Source organism: Thermobia domestica, chromosome 4, assembly GCF_964235325.1.
Source record: "Thermobia domestica chromosome 4, izTheDome1.hap1.1, whole genome shotgun sequence".
Lineage (NCBI taxonomy): Eukaryota > Metazoa > Arthropoda > Insecta > Zygentoma > Lepismatidae > Thermobia > Thermobia domestica.
The window spans coordinates 36,197,870-36,212,225 of NC_137457.1; the positions used below are offsets into that span (position 1 = coordinate 36,197,870).

A 14,356-nucleotide genomic window follows, 5' to 3' on the forward strand; every position below is an offset into this window, starting at 1 on the left:
CATCTTACAAACTCTTTCCCACACCCTAGTATTGTAGTTCAGAAGATGACTGTACCAATCACCGAAAACCAAGCAGCAGAATCATGCGTTTACTTACGTCCCCCCTCCCCTCAACACACACAAAATAAGTTAAACTATTTCTTGAAAAGTTCTCTGTCACCTTCATCTAAGAATATATTTAACGATACGAAGTAGGTATATTATACATTGAATCTGAAGTGTGATTTAACTGCCATAAATTAAAACAGCATAATATGCACGCAAATTAGCTTAATTGAGTACCATACATATCACACGAAGCGAGCTACGCCAATAGAAAAAAAATAATAAATCACAGTCAGAAAGAATTAATTTGATCTTCAGTCTATATTTTTAAATTGGTGTTATGTTGACGCTATGAATTTTGGGCTTCCTATACTAAATGTCTCTATGCCAAACTCTCTATATATACAACGTTTTTCGTCGAATCTGCAAATTGAGCAAGCCGCGCGCTAATGATGGGAGGCTGATGATAGTTCATCACATAGGAAGACACTTTGAAATGCTAGGTGAGTCACAACACTTTCTTCCTTTTTCTGGGATTCATCCTTACTTACGGTCAAATTTGGTACCGTCTATGTAGTACCTGTGTGCGGCGTACCTTGAAATCATCTCGGTTGATAGCCTCCAAACACAGTGGACTCCTAAAATAAAGCAATTGTAAAATTACTATTTGTAGCATGTGTGGCAAAATTTAAAAACAAAAGATATCTCAGAATCAAGGTTAAGTCAAACGAAGCGTTTTATGCGGTTTTTTTTTATCTTACCTCAGGCTATCCAAAATACTAAAACATTGTTTCCTATACTTTTGGAAGTTATATACCAAATATCTTAATAAATATCACTCAAATTTGGTACGCTGAATAAAGTTATAGTGTAGATATAGAATTGAAACTATGATCCAAACTTAAAATAATGATATTACAGAACACAATAAACTTAACTTAGGATGAAAATGGAAATTGTAGATGCATGAGTATTACTGAGCGAAGGAAGGAAAGTAACTCAGCTGGGTTACGAGTTTGAAACATAGAAATCGTTCGGTGGTTTATATTTCCTGCTTCGACTTAAAAGATAAAGAAGATAAGCTCGCTTTAAAAAGAGTTAAAAAGAAAAAAAAAACTTTTAAAAGATTTAATTTATTCTGAATTTTTGTTCAGTATTTGCAAATAAATAAAGTAGAAAACCGACACAGAGCTTGCCCGCTGGACTCTGGCGCCCAAATCCCAACTCCGCTATATGCATGCCTGCCATAAAGTAATAGAGATAAAAACTTTTTTAAAAAAGTGCAGATTAAGCCTAGCTTAATATTTACATTTTTTAAACGATACCTACAGTATGGCGCTAAATTCGTCGTACAAAAGCAGAGGAGTGTTTCCTGAGAGTAAAACAAACAAAAAAGTTCCAATAACCTTACGGCGAAAAGCCCATCGTTCACGTGTTATAGGCTGCCGAAAACATGAAAAAATCAATTCTAAAGGTCCATAGCTCCAAAACTATGGTAGCTACCAAAGTCGGGTCAAGACTTCACTTAGGAACTAATATGTGCTCTATCCAAAAATACATGTTTTAGAATCCTAAGGTACTCACGCAACAATTTTTATGGAGGTTGTTGGAGAATACTTTATATCATAGGCCCGTAGTCAAACTCCCTCTATAAACATTGTTGTGGAAGCACGTGAGGATTCTGAAACACGCATTTTTGGATAGGGAACATATTAGGTTGTAAGTGAAGTCTTGACCGGACCAAGGTAGGTCCCAAAGTTTTGGAGCTATGAACCTTTAAAGTTCATTTTTTCATGATTTCAGCAGCCTATAACACATAAACGATGGGGTTTTCGCCCTATGTTTATTGGAACTTTTTTTTTACTCTCAGGAATCACCCCTCTGCTTTTGTACACCGAATTTAGCGCCATACTGTATAAATTAATAAGGTAGAAGTATATATGGTCCTTCTCACTATGCTCACTTATATATATATATATATATATATATATATATATATATATATATATATATATATATATCTTAAAGGCTAGTGATAAATAACACCAGCCTTCTGCTCGTATACCACCCTGTGATACCGGAGCAGGACGTTTTGGAGCGAGACGTTTGGGCGCAAAGCCGTATATCTAAATAGGTTAATCTACTTAAATGGGTTATATTGTACTTCAAAAATAGAAACCGGATGATTACGTACTAAAAGCCTTAAAAATAGGCATTAATATCACTAAAACTCAAAAAATAACTGCACAACCTAAAATTAAGAAGTTCGGAAAGGTTAAATTTGATCCACATTTTCTTTAAACAGTCACTGAAAGTCTCAGTTGCAACAAATGCTTAATTTAGTTCTAATATTTTTTTGTATAATGCAAAAAAAGATGGGTCTAATTATTTTGTTTTTAGAATGATATATCCTAATTTCAGGAAAATCGGAGACAATGACCGGCAGAAATTTTTCTCAGCATGAATCTATATTGGGCTAAAATAAAATTTGCTGTAGGCATCCTACAGCACCCCAAAGTAAACTTCTGTGAAGTTATCTTTACAATATCTCTAACATAAAGGATATTCATAACTTCATAGCAATTCATAACACTGCATTACTGCTTATTACTACGTACTTGCAACACAGATAATTGGAAAGAAAACAACAGTGAAATCTAATATACCTATTGAATAATTTACTTTGTCTTATGTTACAATTACCATGACATTAACATTCCATGACGGAATTATGGGCCAAATCCAGCATTATTCTGCAATGTCAACAGTTTCAAAATTCTGTACGGCGAATTCTTTCATCAGCTTGAATCTATTTTCTTCTTTCAGTTCAGTTGAATTTGAGTTTAACGTCCCGTGAACAGCGAGGCCATACAAAACGTGAACCTACTGATTAACGTGGAATCCGAACCACGACGTGAGCTCTCGTCGGGAATTTTCTTCTTTTCTTGGGCAAATCGTCTTCTCGAAGCATTGCCTCGTGTCCTGCTTCTCTTTTTTCTTTCGAAATGCATCAATAAAGCGCCAAATCAACCAATGTCGTTTCTTTACGTTCGATATATTATAAAGAACAGAAGTTTGTTTATTTTGGGGTGTCATTGGCTACCTACAGTAAATTTTATTTGACACATTCTTTCTATTTAAATGTATAGTTAGTGCCTATTTCTATGAAAATTTATTAATATTATAGTGTCTCAACTTTCTATCAATACAATAGAGTCTCAACTATATGGTTTAATGGGCATATCGAATAATAATAATAAAACATTCAATAAATACTCACTTCCTGAACTACCCAATACATAGCATAAAGAACACCATTTTCATTCCAAAACCAGCTCGTATTCATCTTTTCTGATCTCTCGGAACAGGTCAGTACTTAATAAACATTTCTTATGTTTTGTACCACGTGTTTTAATAATCTATTATATAAAAAGAAAATGCAAAAAATTAATATATGTACAGTATTTTACAAATTTTAAGTCACATCTTTATAGTAACTAAAAATTAATGAGAAACGTACATTGTTTTTAACTTAAATTAGATATCTGGTGCCTTCCATTTCAATTGAGGCAAAAATAAATAGATAAATAAATAAATAAAAATAAAATTGTACCATCACCATCTCAGATATTGTTCAAACTTTTTTTAATAGAAACTAGACGTGTTTTAAGCGACCCATATTTTTTTTTCGGAAAAAAAATTCCCACCAAGTAATGGGCCATCAAGGACGGGGAGTACAATTCATGAATTGTAGAAAACGTGGAAAATGGTCAAATTCGGAGCCTCACAATTCAGCAATGGAGACATGTAGAGTTATAATTCTTGTTATGGTATGCACATAGGGATATGAATAAACTATATTTTATTATAGTTTGGTTTGCATATGCGTATCTTTTTGTACATAAATTAACAAACGAACGTAAGTTTATGTGAAAAGTCGAAGTTTATGCTTTCTTCCGAGCACTTCCGGTTCGAATTTTAAATTCCGTTTTCAAGGTTGGTAAGACCTAGTTACTCGCTTCCCCCCCCCACACACACACAAAAAAAAGTATCGCTTCTGTGTGTAACCGTTTTATCGCAAAAAATTTGAGAAATTGTCAAATTTTCAAAAATCGTCATTTTCTCGAAAACATCATAATTTAAAATTCTTAAATTTTGTCAGATGGTTCAACTGTACATGAATAATAAAGACCAAATAGCATTCTCGACCAATGCTTCATGAATGAACTACAGCCTTTTTAAGTTAGCGAACTTTCTTTAACTTTGAAGTCACAGTTGGCAACAATGAAAACAATGAAAGTGTAAAAAAATGTTACCGCAAAGCATCGTGTAAAATTTCAAGATACAAATTCTATTTTACTGCATGTGGACTTCGCTTAAATTGGACTGTTATTCTGCAAAGGGAAGTTCAGAATGATCACTGGAGAAACGAGCAAATGTCCTTCTTTACGGGAGTGATATATTATTATGAAACAACTGACAGTTTTGCCGTAATAAGCGATGACAAAACACACGATTCGGCTCGTACTCATAGCCATGAATAAGATTCTAAAAATACTCGAAGAAAAGCGATAATATACGTTATAGAAAAAGGTTCGAACACGTGAGAATAAGTGTCTACAATTTCATAAACCGTTTCAGTGATTTCTGATGGAGCTGCATTCCACTTTAAAAATTCCTTTCAGATGTCCAAGATGCAGACAGGTCCGATAAAGCAGTGGCTTTTCAGTTAAACCGGCCGTGGTAAGGGCCTCTGCGACGTATTGGGGAGAGGGGGGGATAAGAATGTGGCAACACGGGAAAACGAAAAACAGATTCACAGTATTAAACCTGCAGAAAAATTCGTGAGTATAGTGCAAGTACCAACTCCGGGTATTACTCTCGTCTTGTTGCCAAAAACCGAATTCGACAATTAAAAAAAAAAGTGGGAAAGTGTGCGACCGGTAACTGGTATTTACCGAAGTCATCTTTGGCTTTTATGGCAGTAACGGGTCATCATGGACTAACTTCATGCTTTCCCCAAAATCGAGCTTCTGCAATTCAAAGTGTAGATTTAAGAAATCTGCAAAAATGAACTTTTGTTACATGCATATATGATAACCAGTGATGGATAGCAGAAATATTATCAATAAATCATAAATTACATGAAATTGCAGTGTTCTTTGTGTTTCCAGGAGGCGCGGTAGCTCAGTGGTAGAGCGTTCACCTCCGGTGCTTAGTGTCCCTGGTTCGATCCCAGCTCGCGCCGTGTGGACTTTGTGGTGGACAAACACCGTGCTGGTGGGTTTTTCGAAGTTCTCCCGTTTCCTCCCACTTTCTTCATTCCACCATTTCACTCATTTCTCATAATCACTGTCTCCTTTAGCCTAACCGGCATAAACGTGGGACGTAAAACGCCCAAGATTTCATTTCATTTTTTTTCTTTGTTTCCACATGGACCTTCAACAGGGTACACGTTTCCAGAAGAGAATAAGAGCAGAGAATATAAGTGTTTTGTGACTATCGACAACGTGCTACGAGTTGTGAGTGCACCAACACCTATTGGAGCATCTGCCATGGTGACATGCTATTAGCGAAGAAAAGACTAAGCAAGCAAATAATTACTTCAGAGTGGAAAAATCAGTGAAACTTTGTATCCGAAAACCATTTTAAGTAAGTTTAAAATTTGTTTCGTAATCGTAATTTTCACCTCAGGATACATCGGTTTAAGAAAACGGAGTAGGGGGAGGCTCATCTTATTATTTCAGAGAGTCTTTTTGATCAAAATAATAAAAAGGAGCCAGGAAAAACTTTTATTCTTTATTTAATGAATGTGAACCACAAACATCATCAAATTGTTGCACTTTCATTGTGTTCAGTGTTGCCAATGGTGATATTGAAGTTAATGAAACCTCGCTAACTTCAAGAGGCTGTAGTTCATTCCTGAAGCCTTGGTCGACAATGCTATTTGGTGTGTTTATTATTCATGTAAAGTTGAACAATTTGATAACATTTCAGGATTTTAAATTATGGTGATTTCGAGAAAGGTGATTTTTGAAAACTTGACGGTTTCTCGAATTTTTTGCGACAAAATGGTTGCACACACAAGCAACACATTTTTTTTCGAGAAGCGGGTTACTAGGTCTTACCAACCGTAAAATAGAATTTTAAAATTCGAACCGGAAGTGCTCGAAAGAAAGCATAACCTTCGACTTTTCAGATAAACTTACGTTCATTTGTTAATTTATGTACCAAAAGATACGCATGCGCAAACCAAACTATAATAAAATATATTTTATTTATATCCGTATGTACATTCATGTCCAAAATGATTGTCGCATATCTATAACTGTCTTCTTGTAAGAATATAATTTGATAATGATGTTGCAGGGTACTATAGATACTGATACTACATGTATAATCGGGAAATGTATACTCGTAGTAAATTTCAGAAGAAAAGAATTACAAACACGAAAATTAGAATGAGTAAAACAAAATGTTGCTAAATTGACAAGAAAGTTTTATTTTCGTTTTATTGTTCTTATTTACTGCTCTTTTGACATGAAATTTGCCACATACATCGTCCTTCCCGATTATACACACACTACATTATAAGAAATACCGGACGAATTCGTTATCAAATTATATTCCTAGAACAACATATTTATAGACATGCGACAATATTTTTTGTCATGAGTGTACATACCAAAACAAGAATTATAACTATCTGTCTCCATAGCTGAATGGTGAGGCTACGAAGTTTACAATTTTCCACGTCCTCTAAAATTCGTAAATTGTACTTCCCGTTTTGATGGCCCATTACTTGGCGGGAAAATCTTTTCCGACAACAAAAAATACGTGTCATTTAAAAAACATGTCTAGTTGCTATATAAAAAAGTTCCAACAATATCTGAGATGGTGATGCTACTTTTTTTTTTTTTTTTTTGCTGAGTTGAAATGAAAGGCGCAAACCATTATTTATGTTATTTATATGTAAGGCATAGTTGTATGGGATATAAAATTTTTACACTACCTTCGGTTACGTGCATATCCACCGTCGCTGACATGCCCGCTCCATACGGAAGCACATTAAGCTCATCCTGCTACGCCCTTGTGCTCACTCTGTTAATAATATTCGTGCTTTTCAGTGGCTATCTAGCACTGGTTGGTTCGTATTTTTTGGCACTGTCGTTCTATCATTGCTTTTTTTATGGTAATCTTTACTTGCAATTTTTTAATACATATATATTTGCGCCTGATTTACATAAGAGTTGTACTTCTGCACTTCTGATGCACAGAGTTAAGTTGTTCTAAAGGAGAATATACTTTCGGAAAGAAGAACAGGTTACAAATACAAAACATACCTAAAAAATATAAAAACTTACTCTTTTCTTTATCATAGCACTATCGTATTCTAGATTCCTCACCCAACTAAATGAGGATTTCACTTACGAAGTATCAATAACACTAAAACTGTATTCTGTAACCATAGCCGCCCGCTGCAGGGAGCACTTGCTTTAACAATGGATTTTCCTAATTAGTATTAAAATATGCTAAATTTTTTATTCACACACAACAGTTAGTAAAGTTAGCAGTGAGTTGTAATAATTGTATTTTACATTAAATATTATGTGGTTCTAGGTATTTGTATCCGTGACTTTGCTTGTATGTCGGTCCTTTTGCCCACTCCCCCCTGTAAAAAAATCCTGTGGGAGTTACTATGTCTACATTTCCCTTTAAAATTCGCTTATACGAGAGCAACTAATTGTTATTAAAGATGAATATATTTATGATTACGCCAACCACACGATTAAATTAATCGAGAGCCGTAATTAGTAGACGCTACTTTAATTGGTTAGTGCATCGCGTACATGACAATGACAACTAGCATATCTGAGGATGTTTCATACTGTGACCAGAAAACTTTACTTCGAAATATCCCATACTGCAGCTAATTTAATATTATATAAGAATTTTGATACTCGAAAAGAAAGATCAATTGAGACGTGTTAATTTATCCTGAATAACTGAGTCCTGCAACCAAGGAAGAGGGGTTCAAATAACTAATTGTCTATAACAGCCCAAGTACCGGCAATAATTAAGTGCAATGAGCAATTACAAAGACGAGACGGCTATTTTTACCGCAAAACTGTACAGCTGTTATTCCTTTTGCTTAATGTAACTAAGTAAGTTGGTTAACACCTTTTGACAATTTTCTTGGTAACTAAAGGTTAGAAGGTATAGCGTCGTTGGCTTCCCGCACTTGGACCTGCTCGTCACTGGGGGTGTGGTAAGAGGATAGCAAATCACCAGCCACCATTCACTGCGCTCAGCGAGCCACGAGTAACCAAGCTGGCAACTCCCCATAAACGTCACTACAACTTTTCACGGGAAAGCAACGATTATACCTTCCGTACCATAGTAATCCAGGAAAAGGCAAAGTGTAGTTTCACTGAGTACTGCTCGATTACTATTCGGCTACACGACTTATAGCGTAGTTTTAACCGAAATTCGACTACCAGCAGCTAAGTTATCATTTAATTCTTACTCTGCACACGAAAAGAAAAAAAAAGTTCATATGGACCCGTGGTCAAACGTCTATAGTTACAGGCTACCGAAAACGTGGGAAAAGGAAATTTAGAGGTCCAGAGTTCCACTACTGTGAGACCGATCCCAGTCGAGTCAACACATTACTTAAGAGCTACTACGTGCCCTATCCAAATATCCATATTTCAGAATCTTGTGGCACTTACACATTAATTTTTATAGAGCCAGTTGAGGAATACTCAGAAAAGTTGAAGTGCTCATAAACTGTCCATTGATATGCAAGCACCGCAGAATTCTGAAACATGGGTATTTGAATAGGGCACATACTAGTTCTTAAGTGATGTCTTCCTTGACTGCGCTCGGTCCCACACTGAAGCTATAGATTTTTAAAGTTTATTTTCTTATGTCTTCGACAGTCTATAGCTTCGGAAGTATGGACTTTTGACCACAGGTCCATATGAACTATTTCTTTGCTCTGATATGGCAAATAACCTCTGTAGGTTTGATGCTTTAAATTTTCTTACATCCTATATATATATACCAGGGTTGGCTGGTTTAAACCAGCTGGTTTTTTCAAAAAAAAACAACTGGTTTAAACCAAAAAAACGAAAAATGTTCGTAAAAGTGTAAGTGTTTGTAAAATCTTGATGAACAGACATTTGTGGGTTATCACGTTTCACTCCCATTATTCGTGTTATATTCAAACCTAAATTCCCCATGCATTACTCAAAAAGATTATACTACAAAAGCAACTTCTTTTTAAGCTTATAAATGTTTGTAATTTTTTGTAGTTGTTATTATTGTTATGTAATTGCAATCAAAGAAAAATACTAAATATTGTTTCGTTTCAATGTTTACTATTGATAAAATACTTCGAAATGCCGTACTTAGTGTGAGTGTGTGTGGGGGGGGTCATACAGACCCCACGAGAGGCAGTTAGTGAAATAAGAAGTATTTCTGGTATCTATTTATGTATAAATGAGTCTGAGCCAAAGTGGACTCAAATAATTCGTATCTTTATTCACTTTTCTTACTGATATGCAAATTAAGTTGTTGTATTTCTTTAATTTCGATCAATAAAAGTCATTGTTAACTAACTTGAACTAAATTAGTTCTTCTGTACTCCGTAGTACTTTGAAATTGTCCATATGTAATTCTGTATAATAGTTTCACTTGTGCAGCTGTTTATCTTTTTGCTCTTCTGAAATTACTCTTGACAATTATATCAAGAAGCATGTAAAGATCAGTTCAACGTATTTTTATGAGGATTCCTTCGTGAGTGAGTCGGCAGACGTATCGCATTTGTGGCTAATTAGTCCGGGTTCCGAGTTCAAATGGAGGACAATTTCTCTCGGATGTAACTCGAGAAGCGATTTTTGCATAATAACATCAAGATGAAACAAACTTATTTCTGTCCATATATGATATGAATATATAGAGCAAATTATTTAAATCAAACAAACCTGGTTTAAACCAAAAATAAACGTTTTTTTTTGTTTTTTTTTTTCAATAAAAACCATGGTTTTCGCCAACCCTTATATATACTAATATAAAGAAACGTGGAGAAAGTTATATTGTCTACTGTAACGGTTAGTGACATAACCAAGAAGGCAGCAATCTTCTAGAACACAGGCCCGTCTTCCCATTTAGCAGTAATAAAAACAGAAAACAACGTGCCCTGCGGGGCACTAACCCGTCTCCACTCGCTAACGCTCACTCGGCATTATTATGTGAATTAAATGTAAAACTTTGGTAAAGAAAGAAACCAATTATTACACTTCTAGCCAAAAAGTAGGCGACGACCAACTTCGGAATAAATAGTTGTTAGTGTGCTATTCCACTATCATCGTTTATGCGCGTAACCCCCGTCGATGACGCACCTGCTCCCTACCGGCGCACCCTTATCACTCGGGCTTTCGTGCTGCACTTCTGCCCTGACTCAGTTAGATAGCACTCGCGCTTTTCAGTGGCTACCTAGCACAAACTGGGGCTTAAGTTTAGAGTTGCCCCTCCAGTCTGTAGGTACCCTTGGACTTTGCAACATACAAAAAACAGTGCTTAAAGTATTAAAAGTTATTACATTTCACTTAACTTTAGTACTCCGTTGGCTTTACAAAAATTTAAAAGGTTTTCTTCATTATTTTTGAGCATTCATTACACCTGTTCGCCATATTTTACAACTACCATGCTGCTGAAACCTTCCGCGAATGCTTCCGCATCCGGCAAATAGTACTAACTTCCACATATCTTTTCTCGTATTAAACATAACTCTCATACCGAACTTAAATTCCTAAACATCAAATAAAAACTTCAAATTATCATTTCTTACCTCATTTCTCCTGTAAATTTTCCTGATTGTTATAAAAAGCGGTGCAGATTGACATAAGGAGAGGTCAGTATAAGGACGGTATGGACGTACAACATAAAAATTACAGTGCATAAGGGTAAGTCACGCCCCAACTACGCATCGATAAGTAGGGCCCTTTGAAAAAATATAGTAGAGTAGGGTATGGTAAAGTAGAGTAAGATATAAATAAGTAGGGTAGGGTTTAGCTTAAGGTTAGGTAAGTTTTGATTCTTTTTCATAAAATTATTAATGTGTAATTTCTCCTTTCTGAGTGAGAGTATCTGCTGGAGCGGGCGTTGTAAATTAACCCGTGCATAAATCACAAACCAGTTTGGGGTTGAGGGGCAACTCTAAACTTAAGCCGTTAACAGAAATACAAAGCTCTACCCTAACCTGAAAATGGAAGAAATTTGTCAAATGTTATAAATATATAAATAAATAAAAACTTACTTGTTTCAAATGTTAGCTTCTTTCTTTCTTTCTTCATCACTATTAACAGTGTTTTTCTCGCCTCCGACTTAAATGTAGTCTTAGTAGGCTCCAAATGCTAAATTCGTTATGGGATGTCTATTGAACATTTTGACTTGTTACTATTTTCTTCAATGGAAGGAATATTTCAAGCAAGTTATTTGTATTCATCTTCACAAATGAATGATGCACCAGTATCTAACACTCATTTGTTTTCAAAACTCGCTGGTTCAAATCAGCGTTGCCAGACTGACAGTTCGGAATTATTCCAAAACCTGATCGAAATTATGCTAGACTCGGTCAAATTATGCTAGATCCTCATAATTACTATATCAGGAGTTTTAAAAGAAAAAAGAACGAAGTTGAGATACGATAACGTAACTTAAAATACGCAGAGCTCAAGAATGCGTGGATAGAACTCAATACTTCACGCACCAAAGCTTCAACTCAACTAAACTAGTGCAGTCGTTGCCAGACTCAATGGCGTATATATCGTATAAATGAATGCAAAGTGTTTGTTTACATATTTGGAAAGAAAATTACCTAGCAGCATAAACGGAGTTGGGAATTGTCTGCTGGCGGGGGGCAAATTTTTGGTCGGTCCCTGACCTTTCATTTCAGGAAAAAAGGTGGTCATGAAGTCAGAAATAAAGATGGTGAAATTGTCAAAAAGTTGGCAGGGGATAATGGCCCCCATAGCTCCGACCATGCCTCGCAGTTAAAGAATTAGTAAACCGTGGGTTAAGCCACAAAAAAAAAAAAAGCCCAAAGCCATTTTTAACTTACTTCGGAAAATAAGACTGCCTGTATGGTTTACCGACTATATGAATCGATGAAAGAGGATACATTTCTGCCGTTCTTTTTCTTCCCACGACCAACTTGTTTCTCATCTTCAGGTTTTACGGCTTTTTGATAAACTTGCTGAAATTATGCTAGATTTGGGTAGGATGCTAAAAGCAAGATGCTAGATCCCAAGAAATGCAAATTATGCTAGATCTAGCATCATTATGCTAGATCTGGCAACGCTGGTTCATATACTTTCCCCTGGCGGTGAGGTGATTTTGGGTTTTACGTCCCGTTCAGCAGCGAGGCTATATGAGACGTGGACCTACTGATTAACATGGAATCCGAACCACATGAGCTCCCGCCGGTAATCGAACCCGGGTCTCCCACGCCAAAGGCGCGTACGCTAATCGCTTAGCCACGAAGGAGCTCCACTTTCCCCTGGCGCTGCATACTACAGGTAATAGAATGACGTATAAGGCTGCGCCTCCATTGCTTCCGAATGCGATTGCGAATGAGAATCAAGTTGCAATGTCTCTTTCAACCCTTCAATGTGAAATATTTTTGCTTCAAAATTCGTACCTTAAAATCTTGAGAGCACGAAGAAGACGAATGCGGATAAATGACATATTTTGCACATTCAAAGGATGAATGGCATTTCCTTTGTGTGCAAAATAGACTGAATGTCGCTCCCTTTATTATTATGCTTTCGTGGTAACCGCTACTATTTTCACTTTAAAATAAATTAACTAAATAAAATTAGAGATTACAGAATCAATCTACTTTCTAAGTAACTTTTCTCCATGAGTAAAAGGAACCCGTTTTTGCTATTTCAAACATATTTGTCAATAATTACATATATTCCTAAAATCATTATTTAAGGAACAGAAAGGAAAAATAAATTGAATAAAAAGTTGGAGTTCATGTATTGATTAAATCTTCATATTTTAAAGACAAAACAAAGAAAAATATACATTCCTTCCACGCAAAGTTCCTTGCTTACATCTGCCCATAATTTGTTCACGACGTGTCGTTTGTGATAATCTGGATAAGCTTGGTTCCACAATGCAATTTTATCAATAGCACAATTTATTAAACGATGAACATCTACTTCTATCTTAATTTTTATTATTATTATTATTATTATTTTTTTTAGTTTATCTCCGCACCTTGCAACGTCGTCTGCTTTCACGCAAAACAAACTTTATTTCTCTCGTAGCGCTCAATTCCTCTGCAGACAAATCTCCTTCGCACGTATTCGGACGAACAATCCCAACAGGTTGGGATCATTCGTATCTTTTCGTCGGTTTTTTCACAATTTGCTGGTCGGAACTAGTCGAGGCCTCTCCAATTTATTTACACGTGCTGGGAAATTCGCATTCGCAATCGCATTCGGAAGTAATAGAGGCGCGGCCTAAAAGACATCCACATTTAGTTCGGATTCCACGTTAATCAGTAGGTCCACGCCTCGCTGCTAAAAGGGACGTTAACTCAATATCAACTCAACAATATATATATATATATATATATATATATATATATATATATATATATATATATATATATCAGGGGCGTCATTTCAGATTTTGCTTGAGGGGTGCAAGTGCACCACCAACATAAGACTTTCTCGTATTGTACTAGTACATTAGTAGACAATCGATTAAAGCGTATGTATTCCTCAAAATCTTGGGGGGGGGGGAATTGCCCCCTCCTGCCCCCTTTAAATGACGCCCCTGATATATATATACAGGGTGTCTCAAAAGTCCCCTACCACCCCTATTAAAATCCAAATGGATGTACTTTCAGCGAATTTGATCTGGTAGGTGAACTTGAGGGTTAGGGGGACACTTTTTAGCGTAGGTTACCTGACGGCTGCCATCTTGAATTTAACTTTTTTATTATAAACGCTACGTGGGTCATGTGATACATGACCATAGGCTAGAATTTCACCAGAAAACCGAATCTGAAGTCAAAATGCATTTATCTTTATGTGGTAAATAGTTATCCACAATTGAAGTTGTGAATTTGACTGCGTTTCTTTTGTCTTGCAGGTTGTGAATCATGCCCTTAACGAGGGACGAACGCATCCAGATCATCAAAATATGGGACGCGAGAAGTGCCCGCGCTGTGGCTGCCGATTTCAATGCGCGTCATCCACAACGAACACCTGTATCGCATGTTGCAGTG

At 36.1% G+C, this 14,356-nt stretch overlaps 1 long non-coding RNA gene across 2 annotated transcripts; it reads right to left on the reverse strand.

Moving 5' to 3' along the window:
- Window positions 1-362: 362 nt before the first annotated feature.
- Window positions 363-11,500, reverse strand: LOC145683290 (uncharacterized). 2 transcript variants are annotated; one of them, XR_014131000.1, is made up of 3 exons: window positions 11,369-11,500; window positions 3,326-3,464; window positions 363-683 (listed from the first exon to the last, which is right to left on the reverse strand). It is a non-coding gene; the product is annotated as an uncharacterized LOC145683290 (long non-coding RNA). The 2 variants fall into 2 exon arrangements; XR_014131001.1 differs by lacking the exon at window positions 11,369-11,500 and adding an exon at window positions 7,058-7,183.
- Between the last annotated feature and the right edge of the window lie 2,856 nt (window positions 11,501-14,356).